Genomic DNA, 16,671 nt, shown 5'->3' on the forward strand with positions numbered 1-16,671 from the left:
GAGGAGCAAAACTCAGACTGAATTACCCAATGGAGGTGGGCAGCCTAGGCAGATCATTACTGAATCGCTGACCTGTGGAAATGTTTTAGAAGGAAAGGTGCTACTGACTGAAGTACAGCCATGCCCCTGCGCCTACCTGTTCTTCCTTTAGGTTTGTACTGTTAAAGTAAAAAGGCGGCAAACGGGGCTCAGGACTTTCCTTTTGCAGTGTCAAGCTCATGTGAAACAGGATTCCCCACTGAAAATTAGGAAACTAATTAAAGAGTGTACAAAATATCCACTTCAGCCATTCTAAACCAGATACACGCAGATGGCATCACAGAAGTAAATAACAATAACAAAAAGGTATTCAACTATTTTTTGAATACTTTTCCCAGCAGCTCCCCATGTGTTTTGAGCTCTGAGAACGAGCTGGGATGGAGAAGCTCATCCCTGTGAGAAGCCAACAGGAGGGCCGCACTCGTACTCCCCAGCAGCAGAGCGAAGGCACTTGGCCTCTGCTGTCAAACGCAATCTCAGCTTCTGTCCATGAGCCCCAAGAAAGGAAAGGGGACATACCACTCGTTTTCCAGGTGGAGGAGGGGACGCAGCCCCGGGGAGGTGCTTTCTCCTGCCCAACACAGCAGAAAGCTGGGGATGGTTGGAGCGACAAAAAAAAAAAAAAGGGAGAGGAGGGCACGGTCCTGGTGCCCGCATCCCACTCTTAGGGCTGCCAGGCCTGCACAGGCTGCCAAATCAAATAGCTATCCAGAGCCGCGCTCCTGACAGGCGTAACAGTCAAAGCCCTCAAAGCAGGACGGGCGCGAGGCTCCTTCCACCCAGAGCCATCGCTGCCCACGTCTGACGCTCATCCACCACGACTGGCAGCAGCTGATGCCTATGGATCGCACAGAAACCTCGATCCTTCCCGCTGGAGAAGCCCCACAACTCCCCAGGCTGCTGCAGTTTTACAGGCTCCAACCAACACCCCCATTCTTGTCCCCGCAGATGCCTTTTTACCATTGGAAAGGGATCTGGGACACTGTGAGGACACGCGAGGAGGATGGCGAGGACCAGCCTGTACCTCCCAGTGCCGCTCCAGACCGAAGTGCTTGTCGGGAGATCAGTGCCACGATCAGTGGGCTCTGCTGAAGGAAACCAGACAAATGCAAGGGCAGACCTTCAGCACCTCAGCGAGGTGGAGTTTTTCCAAAACTGAGGGCTCCTGGCTCCCTTCTCAGTGCCATCTTACCCAGGGAAGGCAGGCAAGTCACAGCTTATCTTGTGTCCCGGTTTCCCCTGCTGTAACATGGTTGCTCAGCCAAAGGGACAAATTACACAAGACTGTCCCTTTCAGGTCCAACGTTGTGCTGGCGGCACCTGCGTTCCTACATCCCTGTGCCCACCAGCACCCTGCCCAGGCACTCTGCTGTTCCCCATGATGGGGAGACCACCAGCCCAGCATCTGGTGGTGGTCCTTCCCAGGAGCGTTGCAGACCGACACGCAGCGCATCCTTGCGGGAGCCTCCGCCTGCGACCACAGTAGAAATAAAACCACGGCCATTCAGGAAAAGGATAATGAGTAAAGATTGAACAGGCAGTAGCTACACTGGCAGCTGGGAGGGAAGACGCAGACCACCACTTCCCTGTAGAAGAGGAGTCGCTGCTTCCCTGTGCCCATCGCGCACCCTCCGGGAGCCCTGCAGGTCTCGCCCCCATTGTGCCCGGCTCCGGCAGGAGGCACCAAGCCCGCTCACCCCCATCACTAGAAAGCATATGTGCCACAGTATACAAAATCCTTCCTGTCTTCTCTTCCAAACCCATCTCGCCCCCTCTCAACTGGGACCCCCTCATAAAAGTAAGAAGAGACAGGCCTTTCCTGGCATTTCCTTTTTCTGAAAAGGCTGTAAAATTTTCCAAGCGTAGCCAGAGCCAGAGCAAAGTTTGTCAGGAGCTCAGCTCGTTAGGCGGCTGCTCAAGGAGCCCCGCGGGAGGCGCAGGCTGCATAATTCAAAACAGCTTGGACCCTGGAAAAGAAAATAGAAACCAGGCTGCGAGAGCGAGGGGGGCAGCTCCAGCTCCAGCGTAACCCCTGCTCTGGGAGCGCCCCATCCGCGGGGCTCGAGAGGAGCCCCGGCCCCAGCAGAGGTGCTGCGGCCAGCCCAAGAGGAGCTGGCACCAGGCGGAGGAAATTCCAAGCCTGTTGCTTCTGGCAGCCGCGCCAGGCCCTGGCTAGGACCTCGGCAACCTGGAAACCGGCTACTCAGCAATTTTCTTGCCATCCAGAGGGCTTGTTCTGAACCACAGTTTCACTTCCCCCTCCCTGCGCCGCAGCCCAAGAGGCAGGGAACACCAGAGGCAACAAAGTGTTTGCTCAAAAGCTGTTGTGACCAAGGCCCCCCCAAACTGCTCCGCTCAGGGACAGCAGTCTGGAGCTGCTGCCGTTCCCCCTGTTGCATCTGGGGGCGGGGAGAGCAGAGGAAACTTGCTTGGACCAGCCCTAGGTCTCCCCGGTTCCTTTTGCTCCTTGCCAGAGAAAAGTTCAAACAAGGCTGCACAGAGGCAGGACACAGGCAGCTTTCAGCCCAGCCTAACTGCCGTGCTTGAGGCTCGCCTGTGGCTGGACCCACTCCGTTCAGGCCCTGTCTGGCCCAATCCTCCGCTTGCAGACCGGTGCTGGAACAAATCCTGCCGAGGAAGTGGTGAAAGCTCCAGTGCTGCAGGGGTTTCCAGAGCCTCGGCCAGCTTGCTGTCGGGAAGAGTCACCCAGAGATGCGGCCCTTGCTCTCAGTTACTGCCCTTCGGAGCTCCCCATATCCAGCTCCTCGCTGTCCTGAGCATGGAGACCTACAGCGTGGCTGCTCAGGACCCTTGCAACCACCTTTTTATAAGCCAGCATCCTCCAGCGATTGCAGCCTCATGCTGTGCCTTTCCCAAGAAGCCATGAGCCCAGCACTGCGTAACAACAGAACGAAGCAACAGTCATTGCACCCACTGCTGAAACCCCTTCCCATCTAAAGGGGAGCACAACTGTTCACTGAAACACAGCTGTTCAGCAGGATCTTTCTTCCAAAGAGGGTATTAAGACTGTATTTTCTATTAGGAGGGCTGCAATGCTCCACAGAGTCTCTGCCTGCAGGACCAGGCAAGCAATGCACACCTGATCAGACAGTTACCAAGGCCTGGGTGGCAAGTCAAGAGAGACCGTCCATAAAGCCAACTGCAGGAGGGGACACGTCGCAAGCAGAGAGAAACAGCTTCCTTTAACTTACACCCTTAAGAGAAACCTGGGTATGGCCCTCCAAACAAGGGTACAGCATTCTGGGAGAGTAGCATTTCTCTGCAGAACACACATCGGACAGGGACCACGGTGCTCTTTCGAGAACCAGACGCTCGACTCCCTAGCCGAGGACACAGTTTGCGACTTCTGCTGTAGCCACACCAGCCGTAGCTTTCTAACTTACAGTTTTTTCAGCTGGACAAATCCTGGAGATGAGACACTCGGGGACTGGAAAGCTCACAGACACACCGAGCATTGCAGACACTTCACGAGAAAAGCTCCTGACCTCCAGTTTGTCAGCGGGCTGGAAAAGCCCCCTTATGCCTGGACTCGAACAGGAGGCCGAGACCCAGAGAGGCAGCTGAGTAGGAGCAGAGCGATGAGCGGGAATTGGGAATCCTGGCTTCTGTCCCTAGCTCTGCCCCATATTCCCTTCCTGTCTTTGGTTAAGTCATTTCCGTTCACTTTTCCTCCCAGTCTCTATCTCGGAGGTGAAAAAACCCAAGCCCTTACTTCTGCAGAGCACTCGAAAACCTCCTCTGGCCTGTGACAGTGCAGAACACCACTACCGCCAAAGGCTGCAAGACACCCAGCCTGCAGAAGCCACGCTGCTCACGCAGACCCCAGCAGAGCCTGGCATTTCCTGTGCTTACATTTTGAGAAGCACAGAGTCTGTAAACAGTCAGTGCTGCAGAGCACCTTCTACACAAACCATATCCTGGCCCGTTCCTCTCCTCGGCCACTGCAGTAAGCAGCCGAGCAAAGAAAAGGAAAGCTGCTCAGCTGAGCTGTGACAGAAGGAGCAGCACAACTGCACGCAGCATTACTCTGGACAGCCCGCCTGCAAGGTGGTGGCCCTCAAATCAGTAGCGGCAAGGGTGAGGATGGGGAAGATACAGCAATAGGAGAGGCAGGGTTAAAAGGGGAAAAAAACCAAACCCCAAAAATAAAAGAAGAGGGGGTGCCTCCGGAAGAGGCAGGATGGAGCAGAGGTGCCTGAGGAGCGCAGCCCTCCTGCTCCCTAGCAGATCCGTCCTGTGGCCTCCCACATACTTCAGGGAGAGGGAAGACCAGTGGGCATAGGCAGGAACAAGGAGCACTCTGTGGTTTTGCTCGGTATTTCAGGCCATCTCTCACACAGGAGGAGCTCTGCTTCGCTTTCCAAGTCTCGCCCTCTCTGGCACGGATCACAAACCTGGCTTCTGGCCCAGGACTTGGCTCCAGCAGAGCTCCTCACCAAACAGGGTGACGCCCCACCTCTGGGCACAGCGCACAGCCCAGTCTTAAAGCCATCTTGAGGCTATTACCCCAGCATCAGGAGAGGCTCCCCATCATCCCCTAGCTGGGATTCAAGGCATCTTGAGTCACAGCTGCATAAAACCAAACCCCAAACCTAGCAGCTCCTACTCTTGGTGAAAGTAAAAACCCAGCGACAAAGTGCCGTTTCCTCTAGCAGCTCCGGCCGAAGCTGGCAGACCATCTGCCCGCATCGGGGAAGCGCAGTCTCCCAAAGACACCCAGGCACAGCTAGCATGTTCCTCTGCCTGCAGCTGCCCAGAAAGACGCAGCAGGACAAGATGCCAGGTGAAGGCCCTGCCCTCCCATCACTGGCAGGGCGGCGGGCTGGAAACCACAGCCTGATGCACCTGCCTGGCAATCCAGCAAGGACACTGGGATTACAGGGAAGCCACTCGTGCCCAGACACCAGCAGCCACCAAAGAACCGGCTGCACCCAGCCTGGACATGCACCCAGTGACAGCAGAACAGGTTCCCACTTGGCTCTTCAGGGTGCCACAGACCATTTTCCTCACGCCACTTTCTCCAGCAGAGGGTCGCAGCCGGCACCAAGGCAAGCCTGCCAGTTGGGAAGCTGCCTGTCTCCAACGGCCCGTCCCACTTGGGAGAGGGGCGGCAGGAACGCAAGGTGGGAAGGGAGGTCTGGGCCCAAGCAAGCGGGACTCAGAGCCAGTCGGGACGCCCAACGGCAGCACGCCCATTTCCAAGGCTTGGTGCAGGCTTCGGATAGCCAAGCCGAGGCATCCCGTGCTCCTCTCCTGCCGCACCAGGGACCAGGCTGCCCAGGGCACCGACAAGCACAGCTCTGCTCGCCAAGAACGCGGGGAGTGCACAGGGCTCCTGGCAAGCCGCCCCTCCGTAGTGTGGCTCTCCCTTAAATCAAAAGCAGGTGCCAGTGACACTAACTGCTTCCTCCACGCTGGCTCCTGCTGAGTACAGCCCTGTGGCGACTGCAAACGCCACCGTGAATTGGTCCCCATTAGAACAAAATCCATCATCCTCTCCACCTTTGAGTTTCAACGAAAATCAGGTAGGGAGAAAACAAAACCAGCTCTCCATTCCCAGGAAGGGCCTGGTGCCAAGCAGATGACCTGGAACAGGCACCAAGGAAGGAGGAAGGGTGCCTCTCATCCACTCCACGTGGTTTGGCTGGTGCTGCCTCCCGGGGAGAGGCCGAGGAGGGGCAAAATACAGCAACAGAAACCATCCCCACCAACCTCCGGTAACAGTTCCTGGGTACCTTCCACTCGGGGCTGCCAGGGGTGGTGCTTGCAGAAGGGAAGCCAAACCAGAGGAGCAAAGACTGACCTGCCAGGAAGCAGCACACAACTTTGAAACAGGAGTCAGGAAGAACTGAGGAATATCATTTCGGCCATCCTCACCCATCACGCCGCACAGAGCTGCTGGAAACGCACAACTGAGAAGCAAAGCAGCTGCCGTGCTTCCTAGGCCCCTTGCTCCTAGATGGGTGTATTTTTGCACAGCTTCAGTGCTACAAGAAACCTCGTAGGGTAGTTTTAATCTCATGGAGATCAATGACACAAAGTCAGTATCCAAAGCTCCCGCACCCCCCAGAAACAGAGCCACACGTGAGATCACCAGAAGACACATTTGCCAGTCAACATCTTCCGGGAGGAAAAGAGAGCTGAGTGACACCGAGTCCTGACCTGCATTAGATTTTGATTTGCCAGAAGAGCCAGGCTGGCAATCCTCCTAGCACTTCGCTGATGCAGCTTAAATAACACTGACAAAATATTGCTGCATCCGTACGTCGTATCGCTACGACATCTCTATCCTTCATTATATCATATATCCACACATCTACGTACCACGTTTCCTGTTAAAAATGCCAACAAAAGTAGTCACAAATGCAGCACAACTCTCCTACGCTCCCCCTCGTCCAGGGCACTGGCACAACACTGGGCCTTTGCCAAGAGAACAACAGCACAAGGAAAATGACATTTGCGGGGCAAGCTCGGGGCTTCTGCTCAGCTAAGGCTATGGGGGACAGCCAGCATCCCTGGGAGGAGGCAGCAACAGCAGCTCAGGAGCAGGTTCACAGGTGGAACAGCCTCCGATGCATTTTCAGACAGGAACAGCAAACTTGTGCTTTTCCACAGGGGCCTTACTGGCCCAGAAGAGGCCTGCTTGGGAGATCCAGTCAGTCAGGGTATTTAAAACTGGATGGAGCCCTAAGGAATTAAGAGCTGGAAGCCAGCCTGTGCCATCCCCAGGAAATGGCTAGACCCAAGCAGATTAAAACCCACCGTAGCAGCTGCAGTACACAACGAGTGCCAGCAAGAGCACGTCTGGACCTCGGGGGGACACAGACACATCCTCGAGCGCTCCAACGGCTAAAAACTTTCACTCTTAGCAGCAGCCGATCACCTGAGACGGTACAAAGCAGCAAAGGCTGCCCTGACGTCAATGCTGAACCAGACACTGTACCGACAAGAGATGGGTCACGGAAAACAATCCCAGGACCCATCTTTTGCTCAGGACTCTGCAACCAGCTGAAGATGACTGGGGTAGGCTGCGAAGAGTAACGCCTCTACAGCAGTAAGAAACAGCCACCAGTTGGGACATAGCTGGTGCTCCCCACAGAGGGAACCAAGAGCCTCCTCTCTAGCTACCACTCCCTTCCGCACCGCTCCACACAGTGAGCGCTGCTGAGAGGGAGAGGGCTCACAACATTTCAGCAGGGAAGAACCACAGCGGTGAGAAGGAAAAGGAAAGGTTTTCCCCCCCCAAAACAGAAAGCAGGGAGGACGTGATGCCAGCTGGGTCGACAACTCGACAGAAAAGTCAAAGGCTGAGTTGAGCTTGGACCTTAGGGACCCCAAGCCAGCACAAGCAAGGTCCACAGCTCTACGGGCTTGAGTTAGCCTGGCAACTCCAGCACATCCTCAGCAGCTGCCCCGGAGCAGTGCAGCCCAGCGAGCTCAGTACTTCCAGCTTTGTGATGGCCCAGTCACTTCACGCAGCGGTCTGTCCCCTCTGTCACACAGTGGCCAGAGGGCCACCTTCCAACAGCAACCCGGCGAGATGCAAAAGGCGAAGGAGGGCTTTAAAGCACAAAACACAACTATTTTATTTTCTTCAGCTGAACAGCAACCGGGGTTTCAAGTTTCTGAGTAAGCTTTCCTGTAGCTGCTGCCTTTTTTTTTTTTTTTTTTTTTTTTTTTTTTTTTTCCCAGCGGGGGTGTCTGGAAAGAGGAAAGGGACTTTCGGGGCAGGGAGACGTAGTAACACCTACAACATTGCACCGCAGAAAATACCAACCACCACGAAATGGATTTTCTAGGTAATGAAGATACAGGTCAGGGTGGCGGGGAGGCACCGATCACACCATCTGCCCAGCTAAAATGGCAAAACACATGCTACAAAACAGACAAAAAGGTTCTAGAGTGTTTAGGGTGTGAATGCTCTGGAAAAAGTCCCCCCCTACAATGGAGTAGACCATTGCTGTAGAGACAGCACACCAATATGCTCATCTTTCTACCAAGGAGAGAGAGAATCAGGCAACAATGTCGACCTGGTGATTTTTGCACTAGTACCGGCCTTGGGCATGTATTATATCCCCACGTGCGGCAGCAGCCAGCGTTAACGCAGGCACCGGAGTCAAAGCAGGTCTTGCTTCAGCACTGACACAGACTCGCCATGCGACCTTGGGCAAATCACTTCCTCCATGACTCACTTTTCTTATCCCTCCTGCCGCCAAAGTAGCAAAACAAGGCACGCATACATCCCTTTGCGGAGAGACCTGGCGACTGACGGATGGAAGGAGCTGCACGTCGTTACTGCGTGCCCGGCATGAAACAGCGTTTGGGCAGGGCAACGAGCGGTAGCCACGTTCGCAGCACGGATCCCGCAGGTCGAGAGCGCGCAGCTAAGTCTCCCGTAGCACCACTCCGTGGGGACGCACCGCAGCCAAAGGTGCGCGGCGGTCCTCCACGCCATGCTGTCGGCAGCCCTTTGCCTCGCGCAGCCAGGACGCAACCGTATGACACCGCAGCCCGACGCCCTGTCAAACAGCGCTGCCCCCAAGGCGCGCAGACGCCGCACACAACGCCACAACAGCCTGCCCTGTCATGTAGCATTACTTATGTGTTCAGATATGCATCCTTCTCACATTTCTACTCCGGCAAGTGGTTGCTAGCAGAGCGGGCCTAGGACAAGTTCACCACCTGCCAAAGACACGTCCCTAAATGCAAGGCAGGGAAGGTTTTGTTACATCGGTTCCTTTCTGCGCGCGAGGAAAGCACGTACGTATGGTGTTTCCCCCCTTTTTCCTCCGAGCCGACCACATGCTCGGTTTACCTCAAGAGGGAACGTAGGACGCCGCAAAGAGAGGGGAGAGGTCTCCCCTGACGCTTAGGATGGGCTCCGACAGGAGCGTTTATTTAAACCCCACGTGAAACGCGGCGAGTCCAGATCCAGGAATCCCAGTTCCAATTCTCCCGGGGGCTTTAACAGCACCGACAAGGTCTTGCAAAATCCAGAGCAGCCCGGGTAAAACCGGGCGCGACGCAACTAAGTTCTCTGCATCTAGAGCGGAGCCCCTGCTTGAGGCTCCTTGGTCCTCGAGGAATCGCCGGCGGCCACGGGGATGGGTGACAAGGACCCGGGGAAAGCAGTCCCCGAAACGCAAGAGCAAAGTGGGAAGTGCCAGGGGGAGCGGGGGCGATGGCCAAGACCTGCCCGAGGAGAGCGGGAGCGTTGCCAGCGCATCCCCAGCCAGCGCCCGCGGCCGGCCAGTCCCGCCGGCTCGGCCAGTCCCCGCCAACAGCGGGCTGCGGCACCAGGCGCGGGGACCGCCGGGCCGGCCGAGCCGGGGCCAGCGCCGTCTCCCCGCCAAGTTCTCGCCCCCCTCCCGCCCCCCCGGTCCCCACCGACCACGCCGCCCCCTGGGAGTTGTAGTACGGCGGCTCACCGCTCCCCGGGGCGGGCTCGGGCCGCGGCTCCCGGCGGCCCCCCGCGCACCGGGATGCGCCCGGATGACAGCCCCGCGGCGGGCCCGGCCACCGCCGGCTGCGCGGGGCCGGGGGAGGCGGGGGGGGGGGGGGAGCGGGGGTTGCGGCGCAGAGCCCCGGCCCCCCGGGGCGAAACAATGGGGCGGCGGCCGCCCGCGCCGGCGGGGCACTCACCTCGGCGGCGGCGGCGCGGCTCAGGGCAGGCCGGGCGAGCCCGCCGGGGCGGCGCGGCGCGGCTCCCGGGCTGCTGAGGGCCGGCCGGCGGCGGGGGGGGGCGCGGGCCGCGCTCATGGCTCGGCCGCCCGCGCGGGGCGCGGGGCCGGGGCCGGGGCGGTGGAGCCCCCCGCCCCGCCGCGCCGCTCTTCCGCCGGCGCCGCCGGCGGCTCCAGCCCGCGCCCCGCCGGCGGGGGGTGGGCGTCCGGCCGCGGCGGGCCCCGGCTGCCCGCCCGGCCCGGGCCGCGGGCGGCTTCCCCGCGCTGCGGCGGGCGGCCGGGCGCGGGCGGCGGGCTGCGGTGCCGGCGGGCGCGGCGGCCCGGGCGCGGGCGGGGACGCCGTGGCGAGGGGCGAGGCGCTGCGTGCCGAGTGCTCCTTTCTCCGCCGGAGCCTGAATAATCATTTGGAGAAACAGGATCATTCACTTTCCTCCGAGCGCGGAGCCAGGCGCTGCCCTGTCAAAATAAAAGCCCCGCGCGCTGATTAACCGCTTCCTCGTCACGGGCGCTCCGCCGGCCGCCCAGCGGCCTGCCGGGGACCAGCACCGCGCCGGGACGCGGCGCCCGGCACCGGGTCTGGGGTCGCCTGCGGCCTCCGGTGGGGCCGGGAGGGGGGAGCGAGGCACCGTCTCCCCGCGAGCGGCCGTCCGGGTGCAGGAGACGTCGCGCACGGCGGGGCCCGGAATCGCCGGTACACAGGGGTGCCGGAGCTCCCCGCGACAGCAGCGGCCCCTCTCCTACCCAGGGCCTGCTCCGCCCTGCTTTTACCACCCCAAACATCAGCCTGCCAGCCTCCGATCCCGGTCGTGCTGATGGCCTGTGGGTCCCACGCCAGCACCCTGCGGCGTCGGGGAGATCCCCCCCACCTGAGCCCTGCTCTGGGGCCTAGGCAGTGATGCCGGAGGGCCAGCCCCAGCACCCGGGAAGGGCAGCACGCTACTGTCTTTACCGGCTAGTTTTCCACGCGTTAACCACCCTCTTCCCCTGAGTGACAGCCTCCATCGACAGCTACCCTGGGGTGGGGGCAACAGGAGCGAGGAGAGGCAGGTGAGACCCAAGGAGCAGAGGGACGCGGGAGGCGAGGTGGCTGGGGATAGCCGGGTGCAGGCTCGGGTGGAAGCAGCGTCCATCTCCAACACACCATTTGCTTTGGCCGGGCGGCAGGAGCGCAGCCCCCCGCCGACCTCGGGAGCTGTGGCCCGACTGGGGGCGGCTGCTGCTGCTACAGGCCCGCAGGATGCAGCTGAGAGAGGACACAGCTGGCTCGGCGGCTGCCTGTGCTCTTGGCCTGCTCCCTCCCCCCTCGCAGGCAGAAGGGAGCCGCACAAGTGCACACGCACATCAGGCCATTAAGCCAGTCCACCCGCTTCTGGATGATGCCAGCAGCATCCTAACCAGGATGTGTCACCTTCCTGCCTGCAGCGCACTCACTGCTCGGGGGTGGGCTGGGCAGAGAGGGCTGGAGGCTGGGACGGCTTGGCAGCATCTCCGAGCGTTGCAGCGCTAAAGGGGATCCAGGGACAAGCGATCCATCTCCGCCGACGGGAAGCAGCAGCAGCCCCGCGGCAAAACGGCACCACCACCTTGCCCTCCCGCTCTGCCCGCGCGCACGGCCGCAGCCGCCACCGGAGCCGGGCCCCCGGTCCCCCGCCCTCCCCCGGCTCGGTAGCAGAGGCAGGAGAAGAGGCGGCAAGAACGGGGCGGAGGGGGGGGTGGGGGTGTACCGCCCCCCCCCCCCGCCCGCCAAACCCGGGGCGCCGCGGCGGGAGCGCGGGCAGGGCGTGCGGCAGCGCCCCCTGCCGAGGCGCGGGGCGGGCTCCCGGCGGGGCGGGGCAGGGCAGAGCGCGCGCCTCGCCCCGCCCCGCGCCGGCAGCGCGCGGGCAGGGGAGGCAGGCGGGGGCGGGCAGCTGAGCTCCCCCTGCAGGGTCAGCGCCGCTGCCCGCCCCCGTCCCCCAGCGGCAGGGCCAAGCGGAGAGCAGCGACGGCCGCCAAGAGAGGCCGGAGGGTGGGCAGGCGGGCGGGCCAAAACCCAAACCGAAAGGATGGGACGTAGGCCGCTGAGGGCGCCTCTTTGCCCCTGGCCCCGGGGTGGCTTCGCCCATCTGCAGAAGCACCCTGGGAAAAGCAGCTGAGGCTGGAGCAGGCAGAAGGCACACCGTGCATATGCCCTGGGTTTTCCCCTCAGGGGACTGCAGGCCACGCGGGTGGGCAGTCATTGGGGGCCCCTTTGCAAAAAGCAGCATCGAGCATCATTTGCTTGTACCAGCCACCCGACCGTACCCTGATGAACCCCTCCCAGGGACCGGGAGCAGCGAGGCCGTACATCTCCCTGCCTCTCTGGTGAGCTCCCAAGCGCCTCATCGGCAAACAGTGACGTATTTTCACGCTTTCATCCTTCCCAGTAGCAGCACTGGGCTCGTGTCCCTGCAGGCTGCACGCACAGGCGCAGTGGGTTAAAGACAGTGCCCGACCACCGCTGTCTGGCACAACAGCTCGGTGCCAAGGGGCAGACCTGCAGCTCTTTCCCTCCAGCCACGTCTGGTGCGGAGGGGACGTGCGGAGGCACCTGTCCTCCAGGCCCTCCGGCTGCCTCTCCCTCCCGCTCCTTCCCTGTGGCCTCCCGGGCTTTCTACATCACAGCCCCTCGCATCTCTCCCAGCCTGTGCACATGAAAGTGGCAGAGCGAGACTGGGAAAGGTCAGCGGGAGGACCAGCCGCTGCCGGCTCAGCGCTGAGCCTCTGTCTTTAATTAACATCTGCCGGGCTAGCTGCCCTCCCTACACTTGACTCCGACTCCCAGTCTCCCCTTCCCTCCTCTATCATTACGCCCACGCTAGGAGAGACAGGGAGGGGAGGAGATGGGGAAGCAGAGTCCTTGGAGCTCCTCAAAGCCTCCCTCTGCCAACACCACCACAGCAGCAGCTCATCCCAGGAGCTGCCTGGTACATCAGCACGTTAGCGAGCCCCTGGCCGAGATGCCCAGAACTGGCCGTTACCTGCCCCTCCCTTGCACGGGGCTTTCCTGCCTTTGGGCTGCAAAACATACACCCGGGAAATCAAATGTCACCCTTCCAAACTAGTCAAGGACCAAGAGAGAGCCATCTGTGCCCGTGACTCCGGCCTTCCCTGGGAAGAATTGGGACCAGCAACCCAGAACCTCCTGATACGTTCTACCTCTGTGGGAGGCAGAGGATACTGGGCTACAGGGTCAGAAGGATCGGCCTCATCCTGTCGTGTTTTTGCCGATGAGGATGTCGGGAGTACACAGAAGCTGGGTCCCAAGCCTCCTCCGAGGCTCTGGGACTTGTTCATTCCCATTGCCTCTCCACAACACCAGCCCCAAGCTCAGACCTTCGCAAGACCCCTGTGGGCGAGGCCCTCATTACACTTATGAATATGATTAATTAGGCCCCAATTAACTATACTGGAATTAATGATGTGACTCACAGTTAGCTGGAGCTGCCTCTCTGCAAAGCACTTCCCCAGTGGCTCACTCCAGTCCCAGACCAACCCCCAGCAGAGGCCCCAGAGATGGAAGAGCACAGATGAATTGGGATGAAGGAAATGAGTCTGGGGCTGCAAAATGCCTGTGTTAGGAGCAGCCCTCTGCTATGCCGATCCACGTAGGTACAGAGCAGGGAGCCGGGGGCAGCTCCAGCGTTAAATCCACAGACCTGGCACACAGGCTCATCCCGTGTTCCCCCAGAAAGGCAAAGGTCCAGCGAGGAGGTGGAAGAGGCTTCGTTACTGCTGCGGAGGTAGACTCTGGCCTAAAAACGTCTTTTCAGCTCTCCCTGTGCAGGACCCTGGGTCTTGCCCATTCCTAAACAGACTCCTGGCCACAGTGCCCTCTTCTCCCCTCAGACACTGGCACGGATCCTACCCCACAGCCTCGCAAGTCCCTGCTGCACCTCCATCTCCTGTGGGCTGCATTGCAAGGTCTCAATCCCACTTCGGTTTTGATGGCACCACAAAGCCGTTGCTCAGGGAAAGGGGGAAAAAAGCCAACCCAGGAGAGGCCCCAGGTTTGCACCCAGCCCTGCAGCCAGCCGGGGAAGAATGGGCTCCCTCATTTCACGCACATTGGGAGCTTGAGCCAGACAGCCGCCAGCAGCAGGCAGCTGCAAGGAGCCTGTGCTACCTCTGCCACCTCTGCAGCTGCCTAGGCAGCCAGACTGACCTGGACAGAATCAGGGGTGCCCAGCTTGGCTTCTCTGCTCCTTTCAAACGGGATCCCAGCCTGCTTCCTTTGCACTAACTTATTAACCATCACATCTCCAGCAGGCCAAGGCCATTCACCCACGGCAGCCAGAAGAAACTGGGAAGCGCAAAGACAACACGTGAAGTGATGCAGCCAGCCAGCCACAATCTCCTGCTCAGCATCCTCATGCCAGAGCCGGGCCCTGGCCCCCCTCCATATGCTGGGATTTTCCTATGCTGCAGTCCTAAAGGCAAAAGACAGCCTGCGCTGGAGTACCAGAGGAGAATTTAATCAAGCTGAGCTGTCCTCTTCCCAAATGGAAGTAGGCTGCTGCAGCCACAGCACGGCTGACACACCATCGTCTAGCAAAGACAAACTCCTGACACGGTTCCAGGATCACAAAGACACCGAGGCTTAGGATCCTGCGTGCCTTGCTATTCCTGCAAGTCAGATGCACTCATAACGCCTATATGGGTGCGAGCACGACACAGCTCTTCAAGCCTTCTTCCCCTTCTTGTGACTCCCGCATGCTCTGAACGCCAGCCTCATCCTCCCACCGCCTCAGGTGCTTGGTGCAGCCCAGGGGAAGTCATCGAGTCATCCCGGGTCTGCCGCCGCACGGTGCGCAAAGTCCTGATGCCGCTGGGATACTGGCACGGGAGATGAGCTTAACTCCTACCACAGCAGCCTGGCCTCAGGTGGCCTCTGCTACATGCTCTAGCTGTATTTGAGCCGCTCCTCGCATGGGGTCCTGCAGCACCATTTGCTTGGCCGTCCCCGGTCTCGGGACACTCGCCGCTTGGCGAGCGGCAAACCGAGAAAAGGCTGAGGTTTGCTGGCGCAGGAGCTAGGAGCGAGCTTCTGCCACCTGGTCGAGGCAGGAGAGCCAGAGCCGGTCAGGCAGGCTGCGGGGCTGGGCAGCTGCCAGCAGGGCAGGCCACCCAGCCTGCTGCCAGCAGCGCCCGCGGGGCGCAAAGGGTTAAAGCATTTACCGAGGCCACCAGCGTGATAAATGCAGCCATCGGCAAAGCCGGCGCCTCCCACCGCCACCCAGGGCTCGGGCTGGCTGGGGAGCGGGAAGGTGGCTGGCAGCGGGGCGGGTAGGGAGAGGAGGGGGGGACTCTTATCCTGATACGGCGCCTTCCTCCCAAGTGCGGGTTTGGAAAAACTGAGCAGGCAGGGCTGGCTCTGGAATCGCAGCGCCTCGGTGACACAAAGCCAGCAGCTCCCTCGCCGAAAGGACGGGCGGGCAGGCGGGCTCGGCCCAGCGCCCCGGGCCGCAGGGGGCGAGCCTGGCAGGGGGCGGGCAGGAGGGAGCCGGGGGTCCGGGCAGGAACGCGGCGCTCCCCCTGCAGCAGCCAGGTTTCCCTTCCCTGTGGCATTCCTGGCCGGCCGGGCCAGGCAGAAGCGGGCCCTGCGGGGGATTTCGGGTCTGGGCAAAACAGGCGGGCGGCTCTCGGCTGCTGCCGTCGCATTCCTCAGCTTCCCCCTCCGCGCCGAGGCCACGCTCTGCTCCGCCAGCCTGCCCGCTGACCGCACCGCTCTGGTCCCCGCCCGCCAAAGCGGACCCCCGGAGCAGCCTCGGCACATACGGCGCACGCCGTGCACACGTGCGCAGGCAAACGCACGTCGCGGACGGGCAAATCTTCACACGTGTACGCCAGCGACGGGTGTCAGAGACGGTGCTGGGGCAGACACGGTTTCTGCAGGCGTGCAGGAGCATGTGCAACCACAAACAGCAGGAAGGGAGCACAGCACACGGGTGCCAGCTCCGCTGCAGACAGAGCACCGGCGAGTCTACGGTGCATCGTACCGGGGGATAACGAGACAGTCAAGGAAGGTGCAGGAACAGCTTTTGCTGTCCCTGCTACTACAACCTTACAGTAAGGCAGAACTAGGAACAGAGTAATCCCTCCCTTTGATTTATTTACTCAGTGCCTTCATCTCCAGAGGGCTCCTGGAAGCTTGGTCACTGCAGACACTCTAGCCCTGTGTCAGCAAGATCAGGAGAGTTTTCAGGGAGGTCACAAGCCTGACACAAATTCAATTTTATTCAATGTCTCTATTAGTATTTGGGGTCACTCGAAATCACCGCTCTGTAAATGGGGTCATAACAGGAAAAGTTAGCGAGCTGCTGCCTTGCGCCACCTGCCAGCACAACAAGGACTTGTGTTGCTGGTAACCTGGACTAGCGCTTGCTACCCCCATTCCCACACACGCAGTCACCATTCCCGAGAGAGTCCTGCACACCTTGGTGTGTGCAACGCCTCAAGCACACAAATCTCTAGCTGGGTGAAACGCCTCTCCCCCAGCATCTCAGGGACAGACCTGTTTTGCAAAGAACCAGGGCACATACCCTGGCACGCGGGGCCAACGCAGCCAGACTCACCTGCATCAACACCCAGCTGCCTGGCTAGACCCATCTGTCCCATGTGCTCCAGGGAGGGCAACCGCCTGAGTAAAGCCACAGGCTCTACTTGTGCGTTCAGGCTCTGCTCCGATTTCTGCTCCCTGGGTTTTCACCCAGCCCTTGCTCATCCACACCCCAGTCTCCCAAAACACGCGTGCATTTATGCAGGTCTGATGGTACTTTCCTGCCAGAGGTACAAGCACCTCAGCCGACTGCCAGGGGGACGCTACAGAATTTGGGATGAGGAAAAGGTCCTCCTTGCCGGCACCACCCCACCCCTGCCCAACTACTTGTTGCTTGCACTGCAGTTTCCTCTCGTG

At 60.2% G+C, this 16,671-nt stretch overlaps 1 protein-coding gene across 3 annotated transcripts in view; it reads right to left on the bottom strand.

The window, feature by feature from the left end:
- Nucleotides 1-16,671, bottom strand: part of BCL9L (BCL9 like) — a 71,873-nt gene that overhangs the window by 40,763 nt on the left and 14,439 nt on the right. Inside the window, exon 1 of one of the 3 annotated variants that reach the window (XM_030023726.2) lies at nucleotides 9,703-9,742. The exons of the other annotated variants lie outside the window; for them this stretch is intronic. The gene's annotated coding sequence lies outside the window, so the exon portion shown is untranslated. Of the gene's footprint in view, nucleotides 1-9,702; nucleotides 9,743-16,671 lie in introns of those variants that run through there. 3 annotated transcript variants of the gene reach the window in all.

Source organism: Aquila chrysaetos, chromosome 8 (genome assembly GCF_900496995.4).
Source record: "Aquila chrysaetos chrysaetos chromosome 8, bAquChr1.4, whole genome shotgun sequence".
NCBI classification, from domain to species: Eukaryota; Metazoa; Chordata; class Aves; order Accipitriformes; family Accipitridae; genus Aquila; species Aquila chrysaetos.